Raw genomic sequence first — 17,149 nt, forward strand, 5'->3', positions numbered from 1 at the left:
GACGCATCAAAGAAGTTAGGTGGACATTTGATGGCCTACAAACTGACCCCCAGCCGGCCAGGACGGTTTAGTTTTCTGTATTGTGTTTACTTCCTTCTCCCCATAAATGTTTTTATTTTAATGTTGCTTTGTTTGAGTCTGAGTTCTAGGTTGACAGTTCTAGATATGGTTTCTTTTTCCATCAGGTAGAAAACATTCCACACAATTGACCCAGACCTGACTGCTCCATTTTGAGGATTAAAGTGAAGTCTGTGAAGTCCAAACAAAATCCCTTGGGGGTCACCTCTAAGAGAGAAGCAGGAGGAGGCCCCAGAGTGAGGGGAGCTTTGTGACTTGGTCTCTCAGCACGAATAAACTTACAGGCTTCAGAAGTTCTTGGCATGGACTTAGCTGAGAGGATGCTGAACCCACTCAGTGAGCCTCTTCCCCGTCACAGAAGGGTCAATGCCACCTGCTGTGATGACTTATCTGTGACTCCCCCAAGCAATCTTGGAGATCCTTCTAATTCCACACAGTGGGGGGCTGGGGTGATCCCTCTCAGACCATCTGTCACATCCTCGCAGTGGAACCCACTTTCATTGTGGTGGACCCCAAGTTCCTTCACTCCCATCATTTATTAGGTTCTAAGGCAAGAGAATATCAACCCTATAAATCTGAGGATTTTTTTTTTTTAATCCATGGCTGGGACCTACCTCCAAGAGACTGTGATTTAATTGTTCTAGACCCTTGCTACTCAAAGTGTGGTCCTCGAGCCACAAGTATAGCAGCACTGGAGAGCTTGTCAGACACACAGAATTTCAGACCTAATTAATCAGAATCTATATTTCACTGAGATTCCCAGATAATTCTAATGCACAGTAGAGTTTGAGAAGCACTGGTCTAGGGTAGATCCCAGGAATTGTTTGTTTGTTTTTCGTTTGTTTTTTTTTAATTTCCCCAAGTTAGTCTAATGTTAGCCCAAGACTGCAAACCTCCCACTTAAGTTCTATCGTTGGTCTTTCCTTTTTTCTTGCCAAGAGTCCTAGGCACCAGCCCAGCTAATCCCCAGCTCATGCCTCAAAGAGGGACTATAGTTAACTGTGGAAAATTCCCCCCGTCCCACTCCTGCTTCCCTGAGGTTTATCCCAGCCAACCACATCTAGGTTCATCTCCCCGCCACCCAACCCCAGGAATTTTGTACTCCTTTCCTAATCCCCGCACTGACCATCTTCCTACCTTGTTTGGGGGATTTGGCTCCTCCCCAAACCCCGCCCTCTCCCCCGCCATCTTTGTTTCCTGGCAGCTTTCAGCACAAATGTTTCCACAATAAGAAGCATTAAATGCAAGAAAGGAGAGGCTTTTCTTTCTCTTGCCTTCAGAGCACCATCTCCTCGCCTGCGTGTGGCTTTCTACATGATACACGTGTAAGTAATACTAATGGTGTGAAGGCAGAGAAGAGCAGGAGGACACAGCGAGTGGAGGGTGATGGGAGAGGTATTATTTCACATCCAAAGATAAGAGCAATGGCGCAGCTTGTAAGCAATAACAGTAAACCCACTTGGGGCAAGCAAGAGACAAAACTTAGGACAAATGCTGCATCGGACATTAGGAGATTCCACAAATGACTCAAAATATTAAAGGTAGCCCAAGGTCCAACACCTAAGATGATCCCATTTCAAACTGCAGCCCCAATGAGAAAAAATAGCCAGCTCGCAAAAATGGCTACTGCAACAGAGTTTCACATTTCTGTTATCACCTTGTAGGACACGTTTACAGGAGCAGTACCCAGCCTGTGGAAATGGCATGGTCTTTTGGACCCTAGACTACTAGGCATTAAAAAACAACAACAAAAAAGACTGAAAGTTTCCTGTGTATTGAGAAGATGAGAGTAACCTGAGCATAGATTCAAATATCTCTTCACCTCCCCCCATCCCCTCAAAAACTTCCCATGAGGGGCTGACCCGGTGGCTCAGGCGGTTGGAGCTCCATGCTCCTAACTCCGAAGGCTGCCGGTTCGATTCCCACATGGGCCAGTGGGCTCTCAACCACAAGGTTGCCAGTTCAACTCCTCGAGTCCCGTGAGGGATGATGGGCTCCGCCCTCTGCCACTAAGATTGAACACGGCACCTTGAGCTGAGCTGCCACTGAGCTCATGGATGGCTCAGTTGGTTGGAGCACGGGCTCTCAACCACAGGGTTGCCGGTTTGATTCCCACAAGGGATGGTGGGCTGCGCCCCCTGCAACTAACAACGGCAACTGGACCTGGAGCTGAGCTGCGCCCTCCACAATTAAGACTGAAAGGACAACAACTTGACTTGGAAAAAAGTCCTGGAAGTACACACTGTTCCCCAATAAAGTCCTGTTCCCCTTCCCCAATAAAAAATCTTTTTAAAAATAAATAAATAAATAAATAAACTTCCAATGAGATTAGATTAAAAAACTTCCAAGATTAGAATGAGAACTAGGAACATTTATGCTTCCTGAGAAAACTTATTCTGCTTCAAGGTACACAGGGCTGGTTATGGGCTAGTACACTGGTGGCCAGTCACCAACATACTCAGAAGCCAATGGACAATGCAAGACACTTCCCTGTTTTGTTTCTCACTTGGTACCCACCGAGTAAGCCTCTCTGGAGCATGTGCAGGCCTCATCATCCCGTGTTCTCTGCTCTCTCCATCCCTCTCCCTCCTCCCTTATGAGGTCCCAGCATCATCTTACCAGTCGCCAAGGGCCACAGCCGAGCAGACCATCGTTCCTGCTCCCACCTCTCAGCTCTTAGCATCTTCCATCTCTTCCCTGTTCTTCACCAAGAAGCATCTGTAAAACCAAATGACACATTGCCTAAGAAATGGCATCTGCAAACATAATGTGAATGCATGATTTTAGCACGAGACCCTCTTCGCGACATCCTGGGCAAGGAGGTCAGGCAGATGGAGTTCCCACGGAGGCCTGTCTCTCAGATGACGGTGCTGGGACAGGGGCACTGTTCTACGTAGCCCAGAGGATGTACTGTTGTTTTGCGGGATTTGTAAAATTTCTGACAGGACCAGTCATCGGGGGATAGAAAGAAGCAGAGAATCCCTAAAGAAAAGTCCTGATGAGGAAGGAGAGACCGCAGCCTCCTGCAGGGTCGGTCAGTCAGTCAGTCACACACCACCACTTCATTAACCCCGTAATCTGTGCCAATGAGGACATCCTCTCTCCATCGTGTCCTCTTTCTCAGCAGAAGGGACTAAGCCCCTCGGATGGCCAATATCCTCCAAGACTTCAGTCTTTATCCGGAAAATGTGTGCCAATCTTGCAGTCTTCCACTGCACGTGCTTATACAAAAATCAAGTATAGAATTCCTTCCCAGGGAAACTATGAAGCAGATTTCTAGAGCCGGTTAAGATGGGGCAAACACACTCCACGCTACCTCACTCAGGGTTACAACTAAAAGCCCTGGGTGGGGTGCATAAGCAATCATCAGAGAAGTCAGAAAGGAAATAACAGCAGGCAGATGGAGGGACGATCAACACTGAAAGGGAGGTAGATATGACCCTCGGTCCATTGGTTGGTTCTTTTCTCCCCTATCTCCCAGCTTCGATCCAAGAAAGACCAGATCCCAGAATTTCTCAATAGATACGGAGGGAAAGGACCCAAGAGGAGCCATCTTCTTATGGCCAGAGGGCCAGAGAAGGAGGCCCTATGGAAAGAGAAAGTGAGAAAACCCACTGTTTTTCTTTTCTTTCTCTGTGCCTCATGATGGTGGCTGCAGCCACGAAGTCACCTGAAACGAAGAGAAAAACTCCTTTCTGTCCAGAAAAATGAAAAAGCAGGAGAGAATCCTGGCTATTTTTTTGTGTGTGTCTTTCCTGTGGCTGCTTCACCTCGGAGCCAGAACCAGTCACAGGAAATGCATGGGGATGAGTTAGAGGCAGGACTAATGAAATCATAAGCGCAAAACTGCAGGCATGAAAATACCAGTCACCAAAGCAGCGAACGCCCATTACCAAAACTCAATCCCTAACCAGAGTATTCCTTCAAGGAAATGGTTCAACCGTGTAGCTAGTGACACCCCTGCAAGGCAGAAAACCTCCTCCATCGGAGGTGAACCATTATGGGGACCGAGCTAATAAAAGCACACAGATTCTTCGGCTGCTCCACGAGAGAATGTATGTACTAGTCAGACACAACTTTCATTTATTTAATCAAGACCTAGCTTGTCCAGCCTTTCAACTGGGAGTAACTTTGTATAAGACAAAAATAACCTAATTCATCATGATGATAGAAATTTGTCTGCTTCTTCCAGGCCCTGCCAACAAAATGCTAGGAATCTTGCTTCCCCGGATGGCTTATTAAAATGCAGCAGACCCAACGTGCATTAGGGCTGTGTGACATAGCATGTCCTACCCAACAACTAACACTTGCCAGATGTGCAGTCTCACCCACATCTGCAAGCACCTGCTCAGAGGTGGGCCTCTAGAGCCAGTGCAGGGAGGGCACTGCTGTTGCTTTATTTGCCCTCCAACTGATACACTCTGGAGCAAAAAATTAAATTCTAATGAGCAAGGGGCGGAGGGGTCGCCAGGCGGAGAGGGCAGCATTCCAAGTGGCAATGGTTTCAATTCAGTTATTTCCCACTAGATTTTTGCAAGCATATTCCCTGGATTTCTGCACCCACACATGTTGAGGCTGAACCCCAAAGTTCCTATCCCCACCATGACGACCTTGGATAAAACTCTTAACTTCCCTGAGCTTTGCCTTTCCAATCTGTAAAATGGGAACAACTACATGCACTTGCTGGGCTGCTGCGAGGATGAAATGAGATGAAGTGTGTGGAACTGCTTTGCACAGTAAGAGGAACACAATAATTGCTCAATAAACATTCAATCCACATATGCATGTTTTTAACATGTAGGCAGGGCCGGAAAACATGGACCTTTCTTCTGTTCTCAAACCAAATCACCCTTCACACACACATCTGTCTCTCTTTCTCTCTCTCCCTCCCTCTTTTCATCTTTGTCTGGGACTCTACTATATTGCAGGGCCAGGCGGAGCAAGGCAGTTCCTATTTCTGAAGGTAAAACATCAGAAACAGGCATAGAGACAGAGGAACGGAAGCCCAATCTGTCCGTGCCACTTCACTGCCCCAAAGGCATGAGGCAGCACTGGCACGAATCACTAGCTCTACCCACAGATTCCCAAGCAACATATTGTTTAGTTTGGTATGCTTTTGAACTTTATATAAATGAAAACATCCTTATATACTCCTAGGTGACTTCTGTTTTACACTTAACCTTCTATTTTTGATATTTATCCATGTGAGATGCATGAGACTATAATTTATTCATGTTAGCTACCGTTGTGTGGCTATACCTGCATTTATTCTTCCACTGATGGATATTCATGCTGCTGACAGTTGTTTGTTTGTTTGTTTGTTTGTTTGATTTCTGTTGCAAACAGCACTGCAATGAACATTCTCAAGCTGGTGTAGATGATCAAAAGATTCCCAAGGCATGCAGCCAGGAGAACACTGCTGGGTCACAGGTTTATGCATATTTTCAACTTTAGTCTATCGTCCCAAATTATTTTTCCAAAGAGCTTGTTGCAGTTTACACTCTGATGTCCCAGTTCTTGGCAAAAACATAGAAAACCTCCTTGGGGAACATTATGCCTGCACGGAGAGGGTGCTGGAGTTTCAGAAGACTGACCGAATTGGTGCCCACACATGCCACATGGAATTTCGCAGTCACAAACATTCCTGCAGGGGAAGGAGAGTTTTTGTCGTGTACATAATTTCTAACAAAGAGAGTCTTGAGATGAGTGGTTTTGTGGCCCCCTGGCTTTGGGGAGAAAACCTCCCCACGATTAACTTGTACTATTCAGCCCATGAACAGAACACTCTGTAGCTGCTACTGTTTTTCGCATGGGGAAGGTAGAAACTGGCTAAGACTTTACTTCCAAACCACCTTTCATCAACAGACTCCTCCAGCTGTACTGACATCTTTGAGGACAAAAAAATCATACTCTTCTACCTCCTTTGTATATGTAACACTTAGTATGGGGTCTGCATGTCAGAGGTGCTCAATTAAAGTTCATATAATGGAATGAAGAATTAATCACTTTGGCAGATACCACTATGTGTTGTCGAAATCTGTCTCATCCACCTTCTGAGCACAGAGCTAGACTGTATTTCCCAGCTTCCCTTGCAGTTGCTATGACCATGTGACTGATTCTGGCCAACCCAATGTGAGCAGAGAGGCTATCTGCTCTCCCAGTCGTGCTCCAGCAAAACCTCCCATAGGATCTCCACATTCTCGCTCTTCCTGGCTGCAGCTGGATGTTTTTCTTCCCCTCAGTCATCACCTGGATTCACATCATGAAAGGTGGCAACAGCATCTTTTTAAAAATCAACCAAGCAAATAAACATGTTTTTTTTCCTTTCAAACAAACAAAGCTGTGTGAGAGCCTCTCTGTGTATTTTGGAGTGATGGAAAGAGCAGACGAGCACATTCACCATCCAGAACCTCAGGAGATTTGCTGCCTAGCTGCCCCGGCAGGCTGCCAGGCTGGCTCTGAATAAAGTTGTATTTCTGATATGATGCCATTTATACCTAGATACCCCTTCATGTATACCTACTGGTTAAAACCAGGAAGCCAAAGGAACAGGGGCACTGAAATTCAACAAGGAAGTAACAAGGTGTATTCATCATCTATTGTAGCACAACAAATTACCCCAAACCTTGGTGCATTAAAACAAAAGCACTTATTAGCTCCCATTAGTTCTGTGAGTCAGGAATCTGGGAACAGCTTAGCTGAGTGCTGGGCCCCAAGACGTCTCACAGGCCGCGAGCAAGCTACCGACTAGGGCTGCAGTCATTGTAAGTTCCCCCTGGGAAGGAATCCACTTTTAAACTCACTCTGTGGTGATTGATAGGCTTCAGTGCTTCCTGGGATATTCTCAGGTTCCTGACCAGCTGTTGGCGGGGGCTGCCCTAGAGGGTGAGTGGGAAGGCTTTGTCATAACATGGCAGTAGCTTCATCAAGAGTGAGCTAGTGCAAAAAGTGGAAGAGAGAGCGAGAGCTACAGAGAAGCCACAGTCTTTTACAAACGAATCTTTGAAGGGTCATCTCGTCTCTTTCTTCATTAGAAGTCACTAGATGCAGCCTACACTTAAAGGGAAGGAACCATCTGGAAGCTGCCTTCCACACAAGGAGCTTGAAAATGGTCATTCTGAGGCAGCTGGTTAGCTCAGTCGGTTAGAGCACCGGGATCTTAACAACAAGGTTGCCAGTTCGATCCCCACATGGGCCACTGTGAGCTGCGCCCTCCACAACTAGATTGAAATAACTACTTGACTTGGAGCTGATGGGTCCTGGAAAAACACACTTAAAATAAATAAAAGTTTTTTTAAAAAAATGATAATTCTGCCAATTCACTCCTACATTTTTCTGAGCCCAACGTCTACATTTCATTTATCTACTCAAACGTCTTAATAGCTCTTCCAGCTAGCTTCAACATTTCAGGAGCTGATGTTATAATGAGAAAACTATAATGAGAATTAAATCCAATGTGCTTCTTCCTTTACTGGGAATGAAGCTATCCACTCCTGCAATGGGATACTAGGCAGAAATAATGGCAAGTGGCCTATTTTCCTCTTTTATGTCAACACTTACCAATAAAACTCAAAATTCACACCAATTACCCAGCTGATTTTTTTAAGTAAAAATGCAGGAATTCCAAACATGAGGTCACAAAAGCAGTCTTGCCTACTTTCAATGCTAATACATAATTAAATTTCCATCTGCATCTTAAAATTGTGTTTCCCAACCAAGTATGTAATTTGTGAATGTACTTGTTGACAAATCATGCTTTTCTTACATAATTAATTTAACGTAAATTAAACAGCATGCATCGCGTACCAGATAGGAAAAATATGTTTTGAAATTCTGAAATTCAATTTTTTGTAACACGCAAAGAATGACAAAATGGGTTCTTTTTCTTTTAATTCCTACAAGATGAGGAAAGGTAACAGATGATATGTTCCCAGGAGGTTCCAGACACAAACTTTTGGAAAGCACCTCTCTGCCTTACGCCCCCCTCTCCTCTCCAACATGTGAGCGACCACGGACAAAATCAAACACCACAATCTGTTGCCATGGCCCTATAAGCAGCACACATTTGGAAATATCCGTCCCCAGCAAGCCCACACATTTTAATGAGCCATGGCCAACTGGAATGACGGAATCCTTCAGCCATGTCAAATGCTGCCACAGCTGGCCCGGGGCGGCAGCAGTGGCCGCCTCCCCGGGACACCACCCTGCGTCTAGTCACAACCACATGGACCCTAAGTGCAGAGCACAATTTTCAAGCTCCATGAAGAGCCCAGGAGAAACTGGGCTAAGTGGGGAGCAGGGAGCCATGGCAGTCTAGCAGAAGTTGGAGTGTGTTGGAGGAGTACCAACTGAGGCAGGAAATGGGCAGGGCGTGGGGTCAGCGGCAAGAGCTGAAAGGCAAACCTAGTGGGACCGGCAGCCTTGCAAAGGCATCTGAAAGTGTAAGGTCATTCTGCGTTCCAGAACCAGGGACATCTTCAGATGTTGACATTGCTTTTGCCAAATGCCAAGTTGGAAGATGTGTCTTTTCTTTGGCTCATCAAGGAAGAATAACCTTTGTGCATTTTTACAAAGAAAGAACTGTGACCTCCCAGGGTCTACAACCATCTCATTTTGCTCTTTCCTTCTATCAGCAATATTTATTTACCAAGGGGTCTCAAGTCCCTGAGAAACAGTCCCTGCCCTCAAAGAGCTTTTAGTCTGGGGCAGGGACAGACTGGATGTAGATAATTATGACCCAGCACGGACTGTCACCTACTCTCCACAAGTAGTGATCAGTACCCTATAAAATCACGCGGCAGGGGACTCTAGCCCAGTTGGGGATGGGCCTTTCGGGGTGCTCATTAGCGATGATAGAAATGACAGTTTAGCTGCGACCTCAAAAGTGAACAGGAGAGAGCCAGAGAAAGTGAGAGGAAATTCAAGGCACAAAATCTCTGCGTACAAAGAAGCAAGAGAAGACGGCACAGTCCGTGCGGGGCTCAGATCACAGCATGGCGCCTCTATAAATGTATGCTCAACAACCCATGCAGGTGCTGTTAGCCCCAGTTTATAAATGAGGAAACTGAGGCACAGGTTAATTGACTTTCCCAAGATCCCCCAGCTAGTGAGTGGCTGAAAGTAGTTCAAAATGACTGGAGCATACTGGGTGGGGGGTGGAGGGAGCAGATTGTCCCGAGCTATAAAGGCGGGCAGGGGCCAGATCACACATCAAGTTATGAACTTGCAAGCATCTCAGCAACCCCTGAAGGCGGTCGGAGTCGGTGAAGCTAGGAGGTGGCATGAGCTCTACAAAGCTCACACCACGTGGAAAATGTGCTGGAGTCAAGCGAGGATGGTGGTGGAGACCAGCAATCTGGTCAGAGAGGATGGTGGCCTGAGCTGGGCGCGTGGCAATGAGGGTGATGGTGACTGGGATTCCTGGGACCTTTGGTGAGTATAATCCATGGAACTGTAGCTCCTGGGATGGGACGGGAGGACACGGGGGAGGCATGGAGGCCCATGGCCAGGCTCCCGGCATGGGTTCTGTGAAGATGGTGGGGCCACAAGAGGAATTCTCTGAGATCCTAGAACAACAACAATGGGACTCTTTAATGGCACCAGGCTGGACGCTTGGAAGCCTCCATCTGCCCTAGAGCTAGGTCTGCCAATATGACCAGAATGACGCCAGACACAGGCTCCTTCTCCTTTGCACAGGATTTGGGAGAACAGGGCAGCCCTGATGTCTCTACGTCCTCGTGGGCTGTGTGTCCAGGTAATTCCAGGGCTTGGCTTTGGTCATCCCAGGAGGGCCATGCAACTCCAAGAGAGGTCAAGAATGAGCAGATGCACCCTCTCGCCTCTGGACTTTTCCGTCTTCACCCAACACACCGAATTCTTTTTTGAATCCAAATCAGCTTTGGCTCCCGGCATATTTTCCCAACATGTGTGGGTTTTAAGTGAAATTTAATCTGCCTATTTCTGATTCTTCTACACTTAACTCATTCACAGGGTGTGAGGAAACAGCTCCTTGACATCCAGGAAACCTTCCCGTACATTTTATGACATTTTAAAGCCTCCTCTTCTTTTGTCTTAGACACAGGGAGCCACGACTTGCCAAGTATTAACAAACTCTCTCCAAGATGTTTGAGTCTGATTTTACATGTCTTCTCAGATGGAACTAAGAGAACAGAAAACAAGGGATGGGGAAGGAACAGACAGCAGAATGAAACCAGAAACACAGTTTGGGTATTTGAATAAAACCAAAGGACTGAAAAAATGAAAGAAAGTACAGGAAGCAGTGATGTGATAACAAGTACCCGAGTCCCCAATGGCTCGCCACAGTTCTACCCCATTGGCCTTATCTTATATCCCTCCACAGAAGGCACTTGAAGATGCTAAGAGAACAGATATGCTGAATAATAAACATCCACTTTGTGGCCATTTCCAGCTATTCTAATATCTACAAGTCACCTAAATGTCCTGAATTAATTAATCAGTGCTTTTCATGTTTTGGCCCTATAGGCTGCCATAAGAAAGAGGTCAGTAGACACACACACAAACCATTTAAGATTAAATTACTTTTTATTTTTATTCTCCTGCTTCTTGAGAAATAAACCCTAAAAGGCACCCAGAAACGGTCATGTTTTATGACTGCTGACACATCTGGGGGTTATGAGAAAAGTCTGCATTCTTTCCCTTCCCTCAGCCAACACTTCAGAGAGCTCGCTTTTGGACCTGTGCACTGTACCTCTCTCTTCTTTTTAGAGCCGTCTAGCCTCGCCTCTGTCCTCTTCTGCCAAGCCATTGCCCAGGGCCCACCTCTGAGGCAATTACTTTATAAACAGTTCTGAGAAGCAAGGGGTCAGAGCAGGCGAAAGCTCGTCTGAAGAGGTGGCAACACTCAGGGAAAAATGTACACTACAAAGAGGGCAGCCCTATGGTGCACAGCGCAGCTGGACTCAAAGAAAACAGACCCGCTCCTGGCAGCCCCAGCCCCTCCCTGATGGGGGCTGCCTCAAACTGGGCCCCCAATGTGTTCAGGGTCCCCAATGAGGGCAGGAGATGATGACGAATTCATGTGGGTTGATTTGCAGAGAACGACCACAGATTGCTCTGGGCTTGTTAAGTCGGTATCCTCTAGACAAAATATAACCCAAAATACTGCAGGGTGAACCAACTGAAACCACTGTCACCAAAGACTGTCCACACACCAGGACATGACAGAAAGGCTGCAGGACAGGAGGCCATCCAAATGGGATGCCATCTGCCACCTCCATTGCTCCACCTTGTTTTCTGTTTTATCAGGTGAGAAGGCTTGCTCGGAGATGGTGACTTACAACTGCCGTCATCAGCATTAGCAAAGAATTTCTCCCTCTCTTCCTGCCTCCCTCCCTTCCCCTGCCAGAAAAGGAGCACTGATGTGGCAGGCAGCTTTTCAGATTACAGAAGCATTGTCACCATTTTTGTGTTTGTCTCTGCTACTTATTTATTAATTTGTGTCCAGTCCTTTCCCTATAGAACTTGAAGTGGTGACAAAGAAATGATAAAACAGAGACTATAAAGAAAAAAAAGAAAAAAACCTACCTTAACGAAGGGAATATGAATTGGATGGGGAAGTACAGGCTTCCAGCTCAAGATGGCAGCCTGAGATCCACCCACCCGGCATCTTCTGTCCTTTCCAAGAACCTCAGAAATAGAAATGCACGGGGACAGAAACGAACACGCGTCCACAGCAGCTGTGTCACCTGGAGTCTCCAAGGAGCTAGAATTGAGCCCCAGTCTGTGTCGTCCTAACGCCCCTGAGTCTTGCACCAGGCTGGAGGCCCAGTGTGCAGGGGAAAGACAGATTGTCTCTAAGGTAGAGCTTATGCGTGTACCCACAGGGAGTGGCGCATTCTGACACTAGGCCAGTCAGCAGGAATGGGGCTGACATCTGCCTCTGTCTTCCTGGTCAGAAGAAGAAGACGGTTGTCTCTATGCAAATGGGAACGAGCCTCATTAAACCGAACCACTGTACTCCACTGAACATGAGGTATCAATTCCACAGGAAGACCCAAAGTCAAATCATCACCATGAGTTTTTCCTGAGAGGTCCAACAACCAAGATTTGCCCTGGAGACATGGGAAGGGAGCAGCTTGTGAACAAGTGGGAAAAACAACACCAAACAACCCACTGTTGCCACAGAGAAGGGATGGAAATCCAAGGCCAATTCCAGACCATTCCGCACATTAGACTGTCGTCAGGCTAGCTAGAGCAATCCAAATCCCTCATCTATAACACCCAGTTGCCGCACCTGTAAAAGACCCACCCCACAGAGATAGTGCGGGGCTCAAGCAAATAATGTACAAAACGTCTTACAACCACACCCACCATATTGGAAGAATTCTATAAGCAGCTTTTACCATTATTATACTTACGACACGATGTTTACAAACTTTTTAACTTATAATGAATAATTAAAGGGCCATAGATACAGAAAAGTGTTGGTTTGCTTCTATGGTTGTTTGTTTGTTTGCTTTCTTGCTTATTTGTTTGACACATGAACGTTGAAACCTAATTGCCAACCAAACTTAACATAGTGCCTGGAGCCAGGCAGCTGCACCTTAAACCTTTCTTGCTTCAGTGCAATGAAGAAGTATTGTTAGGTTTCTGGAAATAAGAAGAGTAAGTTAATAAAGTAAGACAACTGTCCAACTCTGAAATTTAGGACAGGCATGTATACAAACAACCAGTTGGCAAATTCAGACACGGGAAGAAGAGATCATGAAATGCACCCACACTTGCTTAGCCACAGGATATTACTGAAGTTAGGTCAGACCTGTTGCTAAGACCAATTAGGCTGAGCAACTGTGGTGAGTCAAGGTCGAGCGATAGCTATTATGTCAACAGAGGTTGGCAAGACGCAGCTGCACTCTAATTGTGGCACGCAAGGTCTCCACAGGCTCATACAGTTTATGAACAGTATAGGTAAATGCATTAACACAGAACCGCCCGCCCCCCAAAAAAGGCTCTAGGGGGAAAAAAAGAAGTACCAAAAGCTTCTCGAAACTTTTTTTTTAATCAAATGGCAACAGCATGCTTTTGGAAGGAGCCATAAGAACACACCAACGTAATGCTGACTAAAAGGCTAAAGATTTTGTATTTCTAAAGTAATAAAGCAACCGAAAACTCACTGATAAATATCCCACACTTACACTTGTTAAGAAGACTAACAAAATCTACATTTAAAAAGTTTGTAGTTCTGAGAGAGGAGTTTATAAAAAAAAAAGTCCCGGGCACCTTGGATTCTAATTTATCCCTGTCTGTGTTTCCATAGGTTTCTCAGCCAATAGGAAGCATCATATTGCAATGAGTGAGCCCCAAATCCATCTTCCAGACCATCCAGTTGGGGGCTTTTATTAGAATCATCTGGAAGGCTAAAAAGAAATAGCCATGCCTAGATCCCACCTGCAGAAATTCATTTCCATTCATCCAAGAGGACCCAGACATGGAATTTTTAACAGATCCCCAGCTCTAATCTGTACAACTAAACCTCAGTATTTGCCAAAGACAAGGCCCTAGAAAGCATGTCTAAACTAGCATGTCAAAAGCCAATTTTAACCATTCGAAGGATACATTATCTGATACAGAAACTACTAGCCATACATAGCATGGAAGCACTTAAAATAGAGCCAGTGCTTGTGAGGAACTAAATTTTATATTTTCTTTTACTAAATGGATGTAAAGACTGATACTCAATTTAATTATTAGAAAATGTTTACATAGGTTTAAAACGGCTTGAGTATATGAATCTACTTTCTCAACCATAAATTTTGTGAAGCGTTTCTGGTCAAGTTAATGTCTGAATTGAAAAGTGCTAGAAGTATAAAGGCATACTGGATTTCACAGACTTCATACAAAAAATAATGTAAATATCTCATTAATAATTTTTATATTGACTACATGTTAAAATAATAATGTATTTGATATATTGGGTTAAATAAATATTATCAAAATTAACTTCACTTGTTTCTTTTTACTTTTTTAACATTGCTACTAGAAAATTTTAAATTACATGTGTATGTTCCAAGGAAAATGAGCAACTTATAGCCAAACATAACAAAAGGCACATAGAAACTAAGCATATAGTTTATTACTTTAGAAAAACACACAGAAATTAAACATGGGACTATCAGGAGACACAATAATAGCTGAACCACACTCACTAATATTTTAGACATTGGAATTATCAGACGCAGAATATAAGTTTTAAGAAATAAAAGAAAACTTGAAATATGAACAAGAAATGAAAAACTTTTAAAATTAGTAAGCATAATTGAAAAAAAAAAAAAAAAGCCAAACAGAACTTCTAGAAATGAAAAACCATGGAAATTGACATTAAAAACTCAACAAAAAGTGAGACACAGCCAAATGGAAAATTAGTGAATGGAAAGATACAAATAAATGAACCAAAATGCAACACTGAGAAACATCTTTGAAAAAAACGTGAACCTAACATTAAGAGAGGTGACAGAGAGAATACAAAGTTTAACAAATATTTACATCAGAATACCAGAAAGAAATGTCAGAGAAAATGTGGGAAAGGTAATATTTCACGAGAAAATAAATGGGTTGGAATTTTCCAGATTTGTTTAAAGCCATTAAGCTTTAGACCCAAGAATCACAACAGTCTCAAGCCGCATAACCTTCACAAAACATAACAGAATGGCGGAAAAACAAAAGAAAAAGAGGACCTATGAAAAACAGCCATGAAATGAAAATACAAAGACAGCTTATCAAAACTCGTGGGGGCGGGAGTGGGGCACAAAAACAGTACTTAGAGGAAACGTATAGCATTGAATGCATAGGTTAAAAATGAAGACAGTTCCAATCAGGAATAGTGAAGTAAATTTTTCTAAACTAGCAACGATGGAATCATGCAAGAAGAAAGACTGAATTATAGTAGATTTGCCATTTCCTCTTTAGAAAATAATACTGCAAAATCATTGTCACATGAACAGGTGATCAAAGGACTATACTGCCAAAAACGTAGGAGAAATTATTACAGAAATGCACCAGACAGTTGCATGTGGCTCTTACATCTCTGAGCAGACCACAACTCTGCCCACTCAAGCAATTAAGAGTGTCAGAAAACTCAGCCAGCGGCTCTCCTCTACACCTCTGAAAATGCACACCTTGGCCAAGAGCCTGGTGGTGACGGGGCCCTGGAGAAACGTGGGGAACGTGGGGGTGGGCCTTCTCACTGCTGTTTGCCTAGGGCTCGCTTAGAGTGTAGCCTGTGTGAAATGCTTCGGGAGCTCCCTTTCTAGGCTGCTGGGGACCAAACAGCGTCATTGTCTGATTCCCGGCCACCAATACAAATCAAGCCAAAGAACGGGATTCTGGACATCTCTAACAAAGCCGTTTCAGAACGTAAAATTGAATGTGATGAGGTGTCATAACACATCCATCAGCAGGTCCTCATGGAGCATCCACGGGGAACCCAGGTCTGGATTAAGCCTTCTGGACCCATCATTAAGAAAACGTCCAGTTGTTCGAACTCAAAGGGCCTTCTCAGAGATTTCCAGACAAGCTGCGATCAGTCAAATGCAGCTTTCAGGCATTGCTTTCGGAACAGATGGTGGGAATTGAGGTCCTAGAGGCTCCCAGCATGCTTTATGGTGTCAGCTCTGGGTTCTTAGTTCAACTTGGAAGCCTTAGGCTCACATCCTCACAGGTCCAAGTGCAGTGGAAAAAAACAATACTCGTTTAGAAATTGCTCAACCAAAAGTCCTGAGATAAACTCTATTTGGACCTGATTGGTTTATGGGTCAACTACCCATTCCTAAAGCATTCACTGGGACCGAGAGGATACCACATCCTGGCCACTTCTGGCTCCTTCCACAGGGAGAAAATATGGAGCTGGGGGTTAGAAACAGCCTTATTCTAAGTCCTAAAATGTTTTCCTGTGTATAGAAATTTGACTCAACCTTGTTTCAGCTTATAGATTTTTTTCCCCAAAAGAAATCAAAAGCAGAGCTACTCTGTCTAGAAAACAAGTGGGTTCCTAAGAAAGAACTCCTGGGAACAGCCAGTTAGCTCAGCTGGTTAGAGCGTAGTGCCCTTAACAAGGTTGCCAGTTCAATCCCCAGATGGACCACTGTGAGCTGCGCCCTCCACAACTAGATTGAAACAACCACTTGTCTTAGAGCTGATGGGTCCTGGAAAAACACCCTTAAAATGAATAAAAGTTGAAGGAAGGAAGGAAGGAAGGAGGGAGGGAGGGAGGGAGGGAGGGAGGGAGGGAGGGCGAGCACGAGAGCGAGAGCGAGAGCGAGGAAAAGAAAAGAAAAGAAAAGAAAAGAAAAGAAAAGAAAAGAAAAGAAAAAAGAAAACTCCTGCCATTAAGGATAAAAGGAAAAGCTTCGGGAACCGCACTCTGTAAGCACCAAGTGGAACCCTCTATTTCCCCAACCCATAGACCAGCCTTCCTGAAGTGTGATTCATTTATTAGTGGGTGTTCCTTCTCCACCAAAAACAAATTATGATTTCCTGGTTCATTCAGTTTGAGAAGGTTTTGGCTCAAGAAAGTCCGAGTATTGTTGACCACAGGACATTTCAGAGCCTTTAGGATTCGAATATGTGTTCGGAGTCTCCCGGGGAAAACACAACATGCAGAATTTCCCAAACCTATTTGATCATGAACCCTCTGGAGCATCTCTTGGGACTGATATTCCCCAGCACAAGTTCAGGGACATAACACACTAAAGGAAACAGCTCACTTTCTGACCCCATCCCACCTTTCCCTGCCCATCATGTTATCTGAGACCACGAAACAGTAAAAGGTTCCTGAAAAAGGCTAGTTTTGTCCCTCCATCACTACCCTGGGATGTTCAGAAGTGAATATAACAACACAGAGATAAAACCCATCAAATCCCTGGCTTCTCAAAAGAAACGCTTTCTTCATCCAACCTATTACGTAGTCAATGAAATCAAATTGCGAAAACCCTGCGCTAACTCCAGCTCCGGTGGAGAACACTGGTGGGCTAGACCGAGAGGGCTTCTGGCCTCTGCAAGAACTTGAGTTCACCTCTGGCAAACCTCTGTCTGC

At 44.7% G+C, this 17,149-nt stretch overlaps 1 long non-coding RNA gene across 1 annotated transcript in view; it reads right to left on the reverse strand.

Moving 5' to 3' along the window:
- Positions 1-17,149, reverse strand: part of LOC141568302 (uncharacterized) — a 158,146-nt gene that overhangs the window by 117,017 nt on the left and 23,980 nt on the right. Inside the window, exon 3 of the long non-coding RNA XR_012491427.1 lies at positions 2,698-2,796. This is a non-coding gene — a long non-coding RNA (uncharacterized LOC141568302). The remainder of the gene's footprint in view (positions 1-2,697; positions 2,797-17,149) is intronic.

The sequence above is a fragment of the Rhinolophus sinicus genome, linkage group LG13, assembly GCF_036562045.2.
Source record: "Rhinolophus sinicus isolate RSC01 linkage group LG13, ASM3656204v1, whole genome shotgun sequence".
Classification (NCBI taxonomy): domain Eukaryota; kingdom Metazoa; phylum Chordata; class Mammalia; order Chiroptera; family Rhinolophidae; genus Rhinolophus; species Rhinolophus sinicus.